Genomic DNA, 12320 nt, shown 5'->3' with positions numbered 1-12320 from the left:
ATTATGTTGTCTGTGTTTACTAGGGTGAGCTCTGAGATTTTTTTTTAATTGTAATAATGGCTCACAGTAGACATTGCTTTGAGAAGTTGGTGGGGTGGCATCATTCCAGTACTCAGTGAACAACTATAACTTGACCTTAGAGGAATAAAAGCACGGGAGAAAAGCTAAGTCCACAGAATAATGGGAATATCACCCGCACTTACTGATATGCAATAGGGTTCATCACAGCTCTTTGCCTGAGGGCAGTTATTATTCTTTGTGAAGGTAAAGCATATTAGCTTTAATACAACATTGTCCTGTCATGCCATGCTAAGTGGTGTGTGAACATATTACAATAATATATGTAAAAGATAGTATATACCTGCAATAACCCTACCTTTGAACTCCATCCTAAGCTGATCAAAAAGTGCATTAACAGTGTCATAATCAGGTTCATCAGAATCTTCTGAGTTTTTTTGAAATGGTGTAGTTAATTCGTTGAGGCAGAACATAACATTTTCTTGATCTTTGATCTATAAAATTAATAATTTAAAATATTTTCACATTACCTATACTATGTATTAATTACATATGTGGTAAATATCTATCTTTTATGTCAGCAAGAAAGTACTTAGAAAAAAACTGATTTTGATAGAAACAATACCTTTATATTTCATTACTCTTTCTTAACCACCTTTTCAAACTGTCTTCATTTAAAAAAAAAGTTTTCTGGATTGGAGAGATGGCTCAGCATTTAAGAGCACTGACTGCTCCTGAAGTGGACTTGGGTTTGATTCCCAGCACACACATCGTGGCAAAGAACCATTCTTAATGCCAGTTCCAAGGGATCCGACACCCTGTTCTTACCTTCATGAGCCCTGCATGACACAAGTGCATGTACACACATGCAAGCAATACACTCATACATATATAATAAAAATAATAACTGAAAAAACTCAGTGTGAGATTTAACTGTTATAGTGCATTTTATTATTTTAACTGTTATAGTGCATTTTATTATTTTGACTGTTATCATGTATTTTATTATTTTAACTGTACTGTCTTGATTTTTATACTGCACTTTATAAAGTTTCAGTGTAAATTAATATTCTTGTACCTTGTTATTTTCACTGGGGATTTCCTTGGCAGTCCTAGAAAAGAACAAAATCTTTTCAGATGAATGTCAAATATGCAAAACACAAAGAAACTGATTTATTTCTACTATCTATAATATTTATTTCCTATTTCAATTACAATAATTTTATATAGGAGAATTCAACTCTAACAAGGAAGAATTCTATTAAGGGACAAATTTATTACTATAACCACAATATAAAGAATAATTTAGATATAACAATCAAATAGTTAATGCAAACCCTCCTTTTTATAGAAATAACACCAAATTTCTCTGGACTTGTTAGAGTTAAAACAATTTTTGGCCCATAAAACTCACTTTAAAAGCATTGCTTCTAATATAAGGAGAACACTTGTGAAAACATGAAAGGAGTTACATTTTTTTCAATACTATGAAATTGCTACTCATATTCTAAGCATTGAACTTGTGCTAAACTTACTACAGTCCTCACAAGAATATATAAGTATTGAAGAAAGGTAGAATCCAAATAAAGGAAGATCAGGGAACTTGCCCAATCCCAGGATGATTTGAATGGCAGACCTAGAATTCAAATCCAGAAATTCTGTCTCCACACTTGTTTTATATGGTACTGTGGAAAGTAATACTTATCTTCAATCAGGTCGATGGGGCATGTGTCTTTGGAGAGGATATATATCATACAGTGATATAAATGGGACAGAGGAATAATGGGATAGGATTGGTTGAACTGGGTGGGATATGGTTATATAGGGCAGAAAATGGAGTAAAATGAGGGACAACTAACACCAGAGGTAATTTGAAATATTTGCACAGAAACCTACATTAGAAGATACTTTCAATATATACATGTATAATATAAAAAGAATTTAAATGTAGTTACCCTGCAACATATGTTCAGTGGCCCTAATAGAACCCACAAGCTAACAAATGAAAAATACAATTCTCTTTTAGAGCAGTTGGCCAGAGAGATCCACAAACACTGACCACTGGCTACTGCCATTGTACTTGGTACCCACAAGAACTGGATGGTAAGACCCTAGTATTGAAGACACTGTATACTTGAGTCACAGTACAAACAAGGAGAAAACATTCTAGTATTGATTTTAAACCTTCATCTCTGGCTAGCTTTCAGAGTAATAGGAGGTACTATACATGACACTGACAGAGAAATGTAATCATCAACCTTACATATCTCTGAACTCAGTGAGCTACAGTAACAATTGACTAGGCAGAATATATCCACCGGTGCAATAAGGCATGGATTTTATGGTAGTAACCAACCACTTCACAACAGGTAACCATACCCTGCACTTTTATCAGGGCCAAGAACCTGTGACTAGACAGGAGAGGGTATAGGGGAGGACCTACTACTGTCATTCTGCTGAATAGCTATACTATGAAAGTAACTTATGATGTGTTATTCTTGATACCCATAGACCAAGAAGATGGCAATTAGCACAGACATCCACAAATGGTCAACATGCAGAGAATGAAAGACTTCAGGGTGTTCTGTCCTAAATGTAATGATTATATTGTACCTTCTCCCCCAAATGTTCAGGGATCTTTGTAGAAGTGAGGATGATATAAGAGAAAGACATGGTTGATGAATGCAAGAAAACTGTTGTCTGGATGCCACAGGGTAGTTTCAGATAATGAACCCACAATGCTCGTGACAGCATACACAAGAATTGGGAAAAAAAAATCTAGACAGCAGCCCAATGTGAATGGGGAAGTGAGCAGGAAGCCCGAGTCCTTGATGAGGTTCTATTAGCAGTTGAACAAAACTGAGAGAGGTAGTCAGTTTTCCCTATTCATGTGATGCCCGTTAGCTTGTCCACACTCCAAAGGAGAGACCCACACCAAAAATTATTTGAGAAACACAGATTAGATTCAATAGACCTAAATAAATGACAAATAATAATAGAGAACATGAGGTGGGGTGGGGTTGTAGGCAGTGTTGGAGAGTGAGAGAAATCTAAATATAGACAAAATACATTGTAGGACATTCTCAAATAAAGTATTAAAAGTAGAGTATTACCAAAAGAATGATAAAAGGAGACATAATGAAAATAAAAATAGTAGTGAAAAAGTGCAATAATAATAACAGTAATATAAAGCAACAGAAAAAATTAAATATACTTAGGCAATTTTTGAACCTGATTCCATAAATTAAACAATAACATACATAATTCATATACATTCATGTATTCAGCAATACTGATTGAATACATGATACATGTCAATGACAAAGTTGTTGTCTCATTGCTGGAGAGGCAGAGATAAGAATGTCACTAGAGCTTCCCAGCCAGTCAGCCTCACCCACTTGGTGAGAGCTAGTAACCATGAGGGTAAAGGGAAAGAAGGAACCTGAGAGAGAAGAATAGTAGGAGAAAGGTGTTACTAAGGGAGAAATATGCAAAAAGAGGGTAGTTAAGGAGAGGTGGGAGAGGGGGACTATACAAAGAACTATGGGAATAAAGGGGGGAAAAAATTTTCCAGATATAGAGTAAAAAAAAAAAAAAATCGGGGCTGGAGAGGTGGCTCAGTGGTTAAGAACACTGTTCTTGCAGAAGACCTTGGTTCAAATCCCAGCAACCACATGGCGGCTAAAAAATGTCCATAACTCCAGTCCCCAGGGATCTGACAGCCTCTTTGACCTCTGAGGGCATTGCATGGCACATGTGCACTTACCTATATGCAGGCAATACATGCATACACATAAAATAAAAATAATTCTAAAAAATAAAACAAAAATATTTCTAAGAAATATTGGAGCCTGCTTTCAGTAAACATTAATAGATATTAGCCATCAATTTAACACTATTGATGCATTCAACAAGAACTGACTGAGCACATGATACTGTCAAAGACAATCAGTATAGGGAGACAAGGTCTTTTTTTGCTTAGAACTTTGTAGCTCAAAAATAGCAATTCATGCTACATTGTCAATTGTTTACTTTTCTGATTTTCATAATCCAAATTCCTCCTTTTTCCTCCGCTTCTTTACGATTAAGCTATCACATGCGATGCAATTATAAGCCTAGCTGGATGATTCAAATATATTCAGCATAACTGGTGTGCTTGTATGTTTTCTTTCGTATGCATTTTGAAAAGCTACACAGGACAGATTGCCTTTCAGATCATAGTTTCCATGTTGAATTAGATGAAGATATACTATTTCTGAAATGAACAAGAAGTTCTTATGCAGAAATACAGAAAGGAATAATGGTTCTAAGGAACATTAAACGGTATAAATTCTCAAAGACCATATAGAAAGATTTCTAATGCTTAGTTGTGTAAAAAAATTAAACTGAATAAACATGATCTTCTCTGTTGCTTCAATCTGCAGCAGGCAACATTCTAAAAGCATTCATTTAAAAGTAACAAAAACTTGAAAAAAATTATCTTATGAATATGGCAATTTTACTATTTTAATGACCATTTAGAGGATCTCCAGTTTTCTGTCATTATGCTGTTCTGACATCCTCAGCATGGATGCATTCAGAATATAATTCTGTAAATATGTTTAACATGTACATTATATAGCCTTGGATGTGAATGCACATAAACACATGTAGGGTATTTACACTCATCTATGTTACATTACTGATAAAATACATTAAAGTTTTAAACACTTATTTGCATGCAAATCTTCATCATTTTCCTGCTTCAGAATGATTCAGTTAAGAATTGAAGCAATTAGATTAACTCATTGCTATATTTGAAAACTGAATACAAACTGCTGGGTGTGGTGGTGCAAGCCTTTAATCCCAGCACTTTGGAGGCTAAGGCAGGCAGACCTCTCCTGAGTTTGAGGCCAGTCTGGTCTACATAGAGATTTCCAGGCCAGCTGGGGCTACAGGGAGACCCTGTCTCAAAAAGACCAAAAGGAATAAAAAAAGAAAATTGAACACAAACTATACTAAATTACTCTTTGCAACCTATTTACCAATTTCACTTACTAAAAATGCTTGAGAATTCTTTTTCTCACATTTGCTAACTGTGTTTATGATTTTAATAAAATGCATCAACTAAGTTGGAAACAACAGTTTCAGACTGTTTCTTAATTTCTTAAAATTGTGCAATACTGAATGTCTCAGGGAGAACTGCATAAAGCATGCCAACTGCTTATGTGATGTTTATAGGAGAATAGTACCCTCTGTTAAATATTACTGTAGTCTTACCCATTACATTCTTGGTTTACTGCAACAGGAATTTGCTGGTCTTCTACGTTTCCTTTTTGTCCTTGTAGAATCAAACCCTCAGCACCCTGATTCAGGGTTTCTGATTTGTCTGTCACATTTCTTCTCTGTTTCTCTTCTTCTGTGGTGTCTGATGAAAACTTCATAAGAGTAACCAATGCTTTTCAATATAAAGAACCTTTTGTTTTCATTAGTTTTATTACTTCACTCATTTTCTTTTTAATTTTTTATTCAATCTTTGTTATTTTATTCACTCTAATTTGATGGCATTTAGATCCCTTCCCTTATCTGCACCTTCCCTTACTCCCCCTCGATGTCTTGCATCCTAAGCTTGCACATCAGACCAGATGATTGAGCTCCTTAGAAACCTGCACACGGCCCTCACCTTCTGCTCACTCCCAAGCCTATCTTCAGTCAGGCATTAGTGCAGAAGTGAAGCCTGGCGAGTTAGCTAGCACCTCGCTCACCCCACTGGTGTTTCTACATTCCAAGGCCTACCTTGGGTCTTGTAGCTCCTGCACAGAACCAGCCCCTTGAGTACCCAAAAACCTGCCACCACCCACCATCTTCACATTCCCACACGTAGTTATAATAGTGAAGCCTGTGAGCCAGCCCAAGAAGATCCAGCCTAGAGTTACAACTTCACTTTGTTCCTTACTAATGAGTCTGAATCATCCCTGTTCCTCCAATCAAAAATTATCATTGAGTTTCTGAAAGATTGACCTGCTAGCTGGTCATACCTCTGTGAAATCAACCATGCTTGGGCAAAAAGAAAAACAAGGTCATACTTCAACACAACAAAAGCAGCCTAGAATTTCATATCTGACCAACCAATGAAACAAGACTGTATGCTCAGAACACATTGTCAAAACACAATTTGAAAGGTCAAGACACTATGCCTCCCCTTCAATCCCACAGACCTACACAAATGCTACACAATGAGAATTACCAAGATGAACCCTAAGACACAAATTTAAAAGAACAACCATAAACATTGTGGTAGAAAACTTCACTTGTCAACTTGACACACCTGGGAAAAGGGTATTTCATTAGATTTTCCTGCATAAGAGTGGCCTATGGATAGTTCTGTGAGGCATTTTCTTGATTGTTGAGTGATGTGTAGACCCCAGCCCACCATTTGTGGAGCTACCCCTGAGCAGGTGCTCCCAGGTTGCATAAGAAAGCAGGTTGAGTACAGGCCATGGGAGAAAACCAGTAAGCAGTGCTCTTCCATGGTCTATGCTTCACTTCCAGCTTCAGGTTCTGGCCTTGAGCACTTTCCCTGAATTTCCACAGTGATGGATTATAACCTGGTGTTGTAAGCTGAAGTAAAGCCTTTGCTACCCATGCTGTTTCTGGTAATGATATTTATTACAGTGATGGAGAAGCAAACTAGGATAAAGTTTGTTATCAGAATTCTGGAGTACTACTGTGATGGATCTGAACACGTTGTTTTAGGAAACAAACAATGGTGGTCAGTTGAAGCCTGATCTCAGTGATGGATTATAACCTGGTGTTGTAAGCTGAAGTAAAGCCTTTGCTACCCATGCTGTTTCTGGTAATGATATTTATTACAGTGATGGAGAAGCAAACTAGGATAAAGTTTGTTATCAGAATTCTGGAGTACTGCTGTGATGGATCTGAACACGTTGTTTTGGGAAACAAACAATGGTGGTCAGTTGAAGCCTGATCTGTGAAGTTTCATAAGGAATCAAAAAGGACTACCAAGGTCATTTTCATGATGTATTTGAATTAAGAAGCTATTGAAGTTGGGCTGGAGAGATGACTCAGCAGTGAAACGCACTGGCTGTTCTTGCAGTGGACCTGGGTTTGATTCCCAGCACCTACATGGAGGCTAAAAACTGATAGTAACTCCAGTTACAAGTGAATCTGATGCCCTCTCCTGTCTTCCACAGGAATCGCATGGCATGGGTGCAGCTACATACATGCAGGCAAAACACACATACACATAAAATTAAAATCATAAATAAAATATTTTTAAAAAGAATCTAAGGAAGTGAAATATTTGTGTTAACTGGCACAATTGATACCAGTAAGCTGGGGTTGAAAGCTGTGAGCAACAGAAGACCATCATCATGAGGTTAAATCTTCTGGGAAATACTTCTTCAGGATCAACACACAGAAGCTGTGGTACAGAAGGGGACAAGGCTAGACTATTTATCACAGTAAAAGGGAATGGAAATTTTTCCATGATAGGGAATATACTGAAAGAATTCATGTCTACCAAATCATCCCTACAGTGAATACTCAAAGCAATCAATACAAAGGACAGAAGAGAGGAATGAGTATACTCAAGAAGTTACAGAAAGAAAACAGAGAAAGGTATAATAATGGAAACACAAAATGAGACCACAAACAACAAGAAGTTAAAATTACAGTATCCCACACACATCTTTCAATAATAACATGACATATCAATGGCCTCAACTCCCTGTCTAAATGCACAGGCTGGCGGAACAGATCAAGAAAAACTAAAACCTATCTTTTTCTTTTCTTCAAGAAACTCATCTCACCTTCAAGAATAGACAATATCTTAGATTTAAAGAATGGAAAAATATTACAAGCAAATGACTCTAAGATGCAAGCAGTGTTGCAGTTCAAATATCTGACAAAATGGACCTCAAATTAAAACTAATCAGAAAAGATTAATCAAATAAATTCATTCTAATCAAAGGAAAAATTGATACAGGGATGGTTCAATATATATGAGTCAATAAATATATTAAAGTACATAAATGGATGTAAATACAAAAACCACACGGTCATCTCAATACATGAAGAAAATGCCTTTGACAAAATCCAGTATGCATTCTTCTTAACGGTCTTAGAAGGAATTGGTTTGGAGGGAACATCAATTTACAAAAACCATTAGCCTTTCTATATACCAATAACAAGCAATCAGAATAAGCAATCAAGGAAACCTACCTCATCACAGAAACCTCAAAAAAATATTTAGAAACAAACCTAACCATAGACATTAAATATCTCCATAATGAATATTTTAAATCTTTAAAGAAAGAGATAGAAGAAGACACTAGAAGATGGAAAGACCTATCAGGCTCATGGATTAGTAGACTTAATATTGTGAAAATGACCATCCCACCAAAAGCAATCTATAATTCAATGCAATACTTTTGGGTAGGCATGTCCTCTGAGATAGTCACTCCTCCCACCCAATCAGTCAGCTTTAATTGTGTGAGGGGGATGTTCTAAAGACAGACACTAGGAAACACTGAGGACATGGGGAAGCACCAAGGAGGAGAGAGCCACCATTTGTGTGAGGCACACAGATCAAGGTGGGATGTGGTGCTGATGGAGCAGATCTCAAGCTTAGCCAAGATGTGGGAGAAAAACGGCCCACAAGCATGAATGCCTTTGTAAGTCACCCTCTCCCAGACATCATAAACTATGCAAAAACCCAAATAGATGGTATCCTGTCAGTTTTGTCAGCCCGGGGATCCCAGAGAGAGTGTGAAGGTCTCTGGGGGGAGGTGGGGAATTTGGTGAAACAGATGCCAATCAAAATATCCATGGGATTCTTCACAGAGCTATAAAAAATCATGCTAAAATTCACATGGAATCACAAAAGACCTTGGATAGCAAATGAAAACTTAGGCAAAATGAACAATGCTGGGGGAAATTGCCATACCAGATCTCAGGTTATATTATAGAGGTATAATCATAAAAACAGCATGGTACAGGCACAAAAAATAGACACCTAGATCAATAGACTACAATAGAAGACCCAAGCATGAGTACATGTAATTTCAGCCACCTGATAGTTGGCAAATTTGCTAAGAATACACAATGGAGCAAAGGCAGCATCTTCAACGAGTGGTGCTGGCAAAAACGATCTCCACCTGTAGGAAAATGAAATTGAACCCTTATCTTTCACCCTTCACAAAAGTCAACTCTAAATGGATCAAAGACCTCAATATAAAACTTGAAATTCTGAAATTGCTAGAAGAAAACATAGGCCTCTGAAATATAAGCATAGTTAAGGACTTTCTAAATTGGACATCAGCTGCTAAGACACTAAGATCAACAATCAACATGTAGACCTCATTAAGCTACAAAGCTCCTGTACAGCAAAAGAAACAACCAAGGAAGAGAAAAGGAAACCCATTGAGTGGGGATAAAAAACATTTTCCAGGTACACATCTCACAGAGGATTAGTATCCAGAATATATAAAGAACTCAATACACAAAGAAACAAGAAAAAAACAACCCAATAAAAAGATGGGCTGTAGACCTGAGCAGAGGGTTCTCAAATGAAGAAATTACAATGTCTCGAAACACCTTAAAAAGTGCTCAACATCCTGAGAAATTAAAGAAATGCAGATAAAAGCCACTTTAAGATTTCCTATTATCCCAGTCGTATTGGCTGAGACCAAGGGAATAAAAGACTCCAAATGCTGGTGAGAATGTGGAGAAGGGGGAACGAATGCTTATTCACTGCTGGTGGAAATGCAAAGTTGTGCAACCACTTTGGAAAGCAGTGTAGAGAGCTCCCAAAAAGCTAAAATTGAATCTACCATATGATCTAGTTATACTAGGCCTTGGCATATACCCAAAGGACTCGTCCTACTATAGAGATACCTGCACACTGCACATCCATGTTTGTTACTGCTTTCCTCACAATAGCTAAGAAATGGGAACAACCTAAATGTCCCTCAACTGATGAATCTATAAGCAGTTCTAGTCAGGAGTGAGAAAAGATGAAATGTGCATGTAAATATATGGAACTACAGAGTGTTATACTAAGTGAAGTAACATACCCTGAAAAGCAAATGACCTATGTTCTCCCTCATTTGGGGAACATAGCAGCACTCCCTTATATGTGAGTATATATCCTGATATAGCATCAGGAGCCAGGAAAATGGAAAGGAAACATGGAGGCAAAGGAAAAGAAAGAACCTGAAGATGGAATAGGAGGGAACAGATGGTATGTGGCGGGGGGGGTGCGGGAATGTTCAGCTGGGAAGGGATGAGGGAAGACCATGCAGAGGGCCATGGTGGGGAAGAAGGGAACTCAGAAGAAGGGGGATGGCAGGAGGCAGGTGTTATTGGGAGGAGGGTGGGGATAATGAGGCACTTAGCTTGGGGAGGGAGGAGGGAGGTTGGATGGGCGGGAGAGAGAATAAAACTGAATGGAGCTTGGGGGCTAAAGAAGTCAGAGTGTGTTGCCTCTGAAACCCCCTGAGAAATGCAATTACAGTGTCTGAACATTAGTGCATATATATTCTTGGGGGGCTGTATGGCAAGGAACACAGTGCCAGACAGGAGAGACCACCCTTTGAGTGGTTGAACAGAGTAGTCTTGACTCCCAAAATAACACAGGCTATTTCCAGAGCTCTTGATTATCTTCCAGATCTCAAAGGTAAGACCCTACTGCTCAACACAAGACATATTTTGTAGACAAGACTTGGAGCAATGGAGTAGGAACTGACCTGGAAGCCCTCTAGCAGAAGTTTAGCTCTCATAGTTCTAGAGGGTACTATGCAAGCTGATAAGTGAAAAAAATCAATCAATGGTCCAACCCAACCCTAAAGTTTAATAAGCATAACAACTAGCACAGCAAACTACCCCTATAGGTACAGTAGTGGCCCTCTCATCTGGGGAATAATCAACAGCTATCTAATTGGACTTAAAACCCTCTCAGTGGGAGTAAACTCATGGGTGGCACTGTAAACACAGTCAAGTACACATACATGGTTGGGAAGATCATAGATCCTAGAGAAAACTCTATCTCTGCCGTATCTCTAGACAAATGAATTTCTTACCCATATGCTGAATGTGCATCTTTATAATTATAGAGAGGTATGCAATATACCACTCATGAAATAAGCTTCTTTTTGCCACAAATGGAGGCTACTCCAGAATTCTCCAGAATTCTGGTCAGACACAGAAAATATATGTCTGAGAGATGCCCAGTCCTAAATGACATATTTACAGTTGAACCTTGACACCTAACGCTTGTGGAACATATTGGAATGGGGACAGGGTGGTAAGAGGCAAAGCTAGTGCATCCCTCAATTCTTACCAATTAAGCTTCCTTTACAACAGAGTTTGATGAACACAAAAGGCCACAACTGGTTAAGTTTTAAAGAACAAGAGACTGCAGAGTGTGTGTCCCTGGATGGGACTCCTATGTTAAACCTCATACACCCAGGAATCAGGGATCACTGTGGAAGAGGGGGCAAAAGATCATAAGATCCAGACTTGTTTCACGAACACAGGAAAACAGAGGCTTTCAGGCCACTGGAAGCTTGCACATGTGTAGTCAATCAGACAAGAACCCAGAGTGGAGTTAGGGAAATGGGCGACAGGCCAGTCATAGTCTAAGGATGTTTGAGGACTGATTACTACTGGGTGAGGGAGAGTAGACCTTACTTCTAATCGCTAGATAGATTGACTAGACTCAAGTTGATGAATTTGCACCAAAGGACATTTGCATACAAATGCTTTACAGGAAATTACTTAACATGTATGGCAGAATAGAAGACATGGGAAGGGGGGACCTAGATGGGGGGATGTAAATTTTATTAAGAACTGCTATATTAAGTGTACAAAAGCTCAAAAAACAACTTAAGAAATGTAGAGCAAGAAACTAAACAGAGTTCTCAAATGATGAAAAAATCAGAGAAATACTTTTAAACTATTTAACATCTTCAACCACCAAAAAATGCAAATTAAAACTACTTTGAGAATTCATGTTACCCTAGGAAAAATGGTTAAGATCTGAAAAAAATGATGTTGACAATTTGAGGTAAGGGAGCACTTACTGCTGCTGGGGTGCAACCATTATGGAAGACATTGTGGAGGTTCCTCAAAAATCTAAAAACAGATCATCTCCATAATACAGCCATACCACTCTTGGGTGTATAACTCAAGGCTCTATATCCTATTGCAGAGATATCTGTTTATATAAGCTAACTGTTGCTGTTTACAATAGCTAAGATACAAACCCAGATAGTCATCAACTGATTAACAGATGATGAAAT

The 12320-nt window shown here is 37.9% G+C and overlaps 1 protein-coding gene across 1 annotated transcript in view; it reads right to left on the bottom strand.

Annotated features, from left to right (window-relative positions):
- Positions 1–5399: 5399 nt before the first annotated feature.
- The window catches only part of LOC103749642 (ankyrin repeat domain-containing protein 26-like), a 21644-nt gene continuing 14723 nt past the window's right edge, over positions 5400–12320 (bottom strand). Inside the window, exon 4 of the mRNA XM_029555752.1 lies at positions 5400–5435. The gene's annotated coding sequence lies outside the window, so the exon portion shown is untranslated. The remainder of the gene's footprint in view (positions 5436–12320) is intronic.

The sequence above is a fragment of the Nannospalax galili genome, unplaced genomic scaffold, assembly GCF_000622305.1.
Source record: "Nannospalax galili isolate Female #2095 unplaced genomic scaffold, S.galili_v1.0 scaffold3367, whole genome shotgun sequence".
Taxonomy (NCBI): domain Eukaryota; kingdom Metazoa; phylum Chordata; class Mammalia; order Rodentia; family Spalacidae; genus Nannospalax; species Nannospalax galili.
The sequence above is the reverse complement of the archived record's forward strand: the minus strand, read 5'-3'. Positions and strand labels throughout refer to the sequence as shown.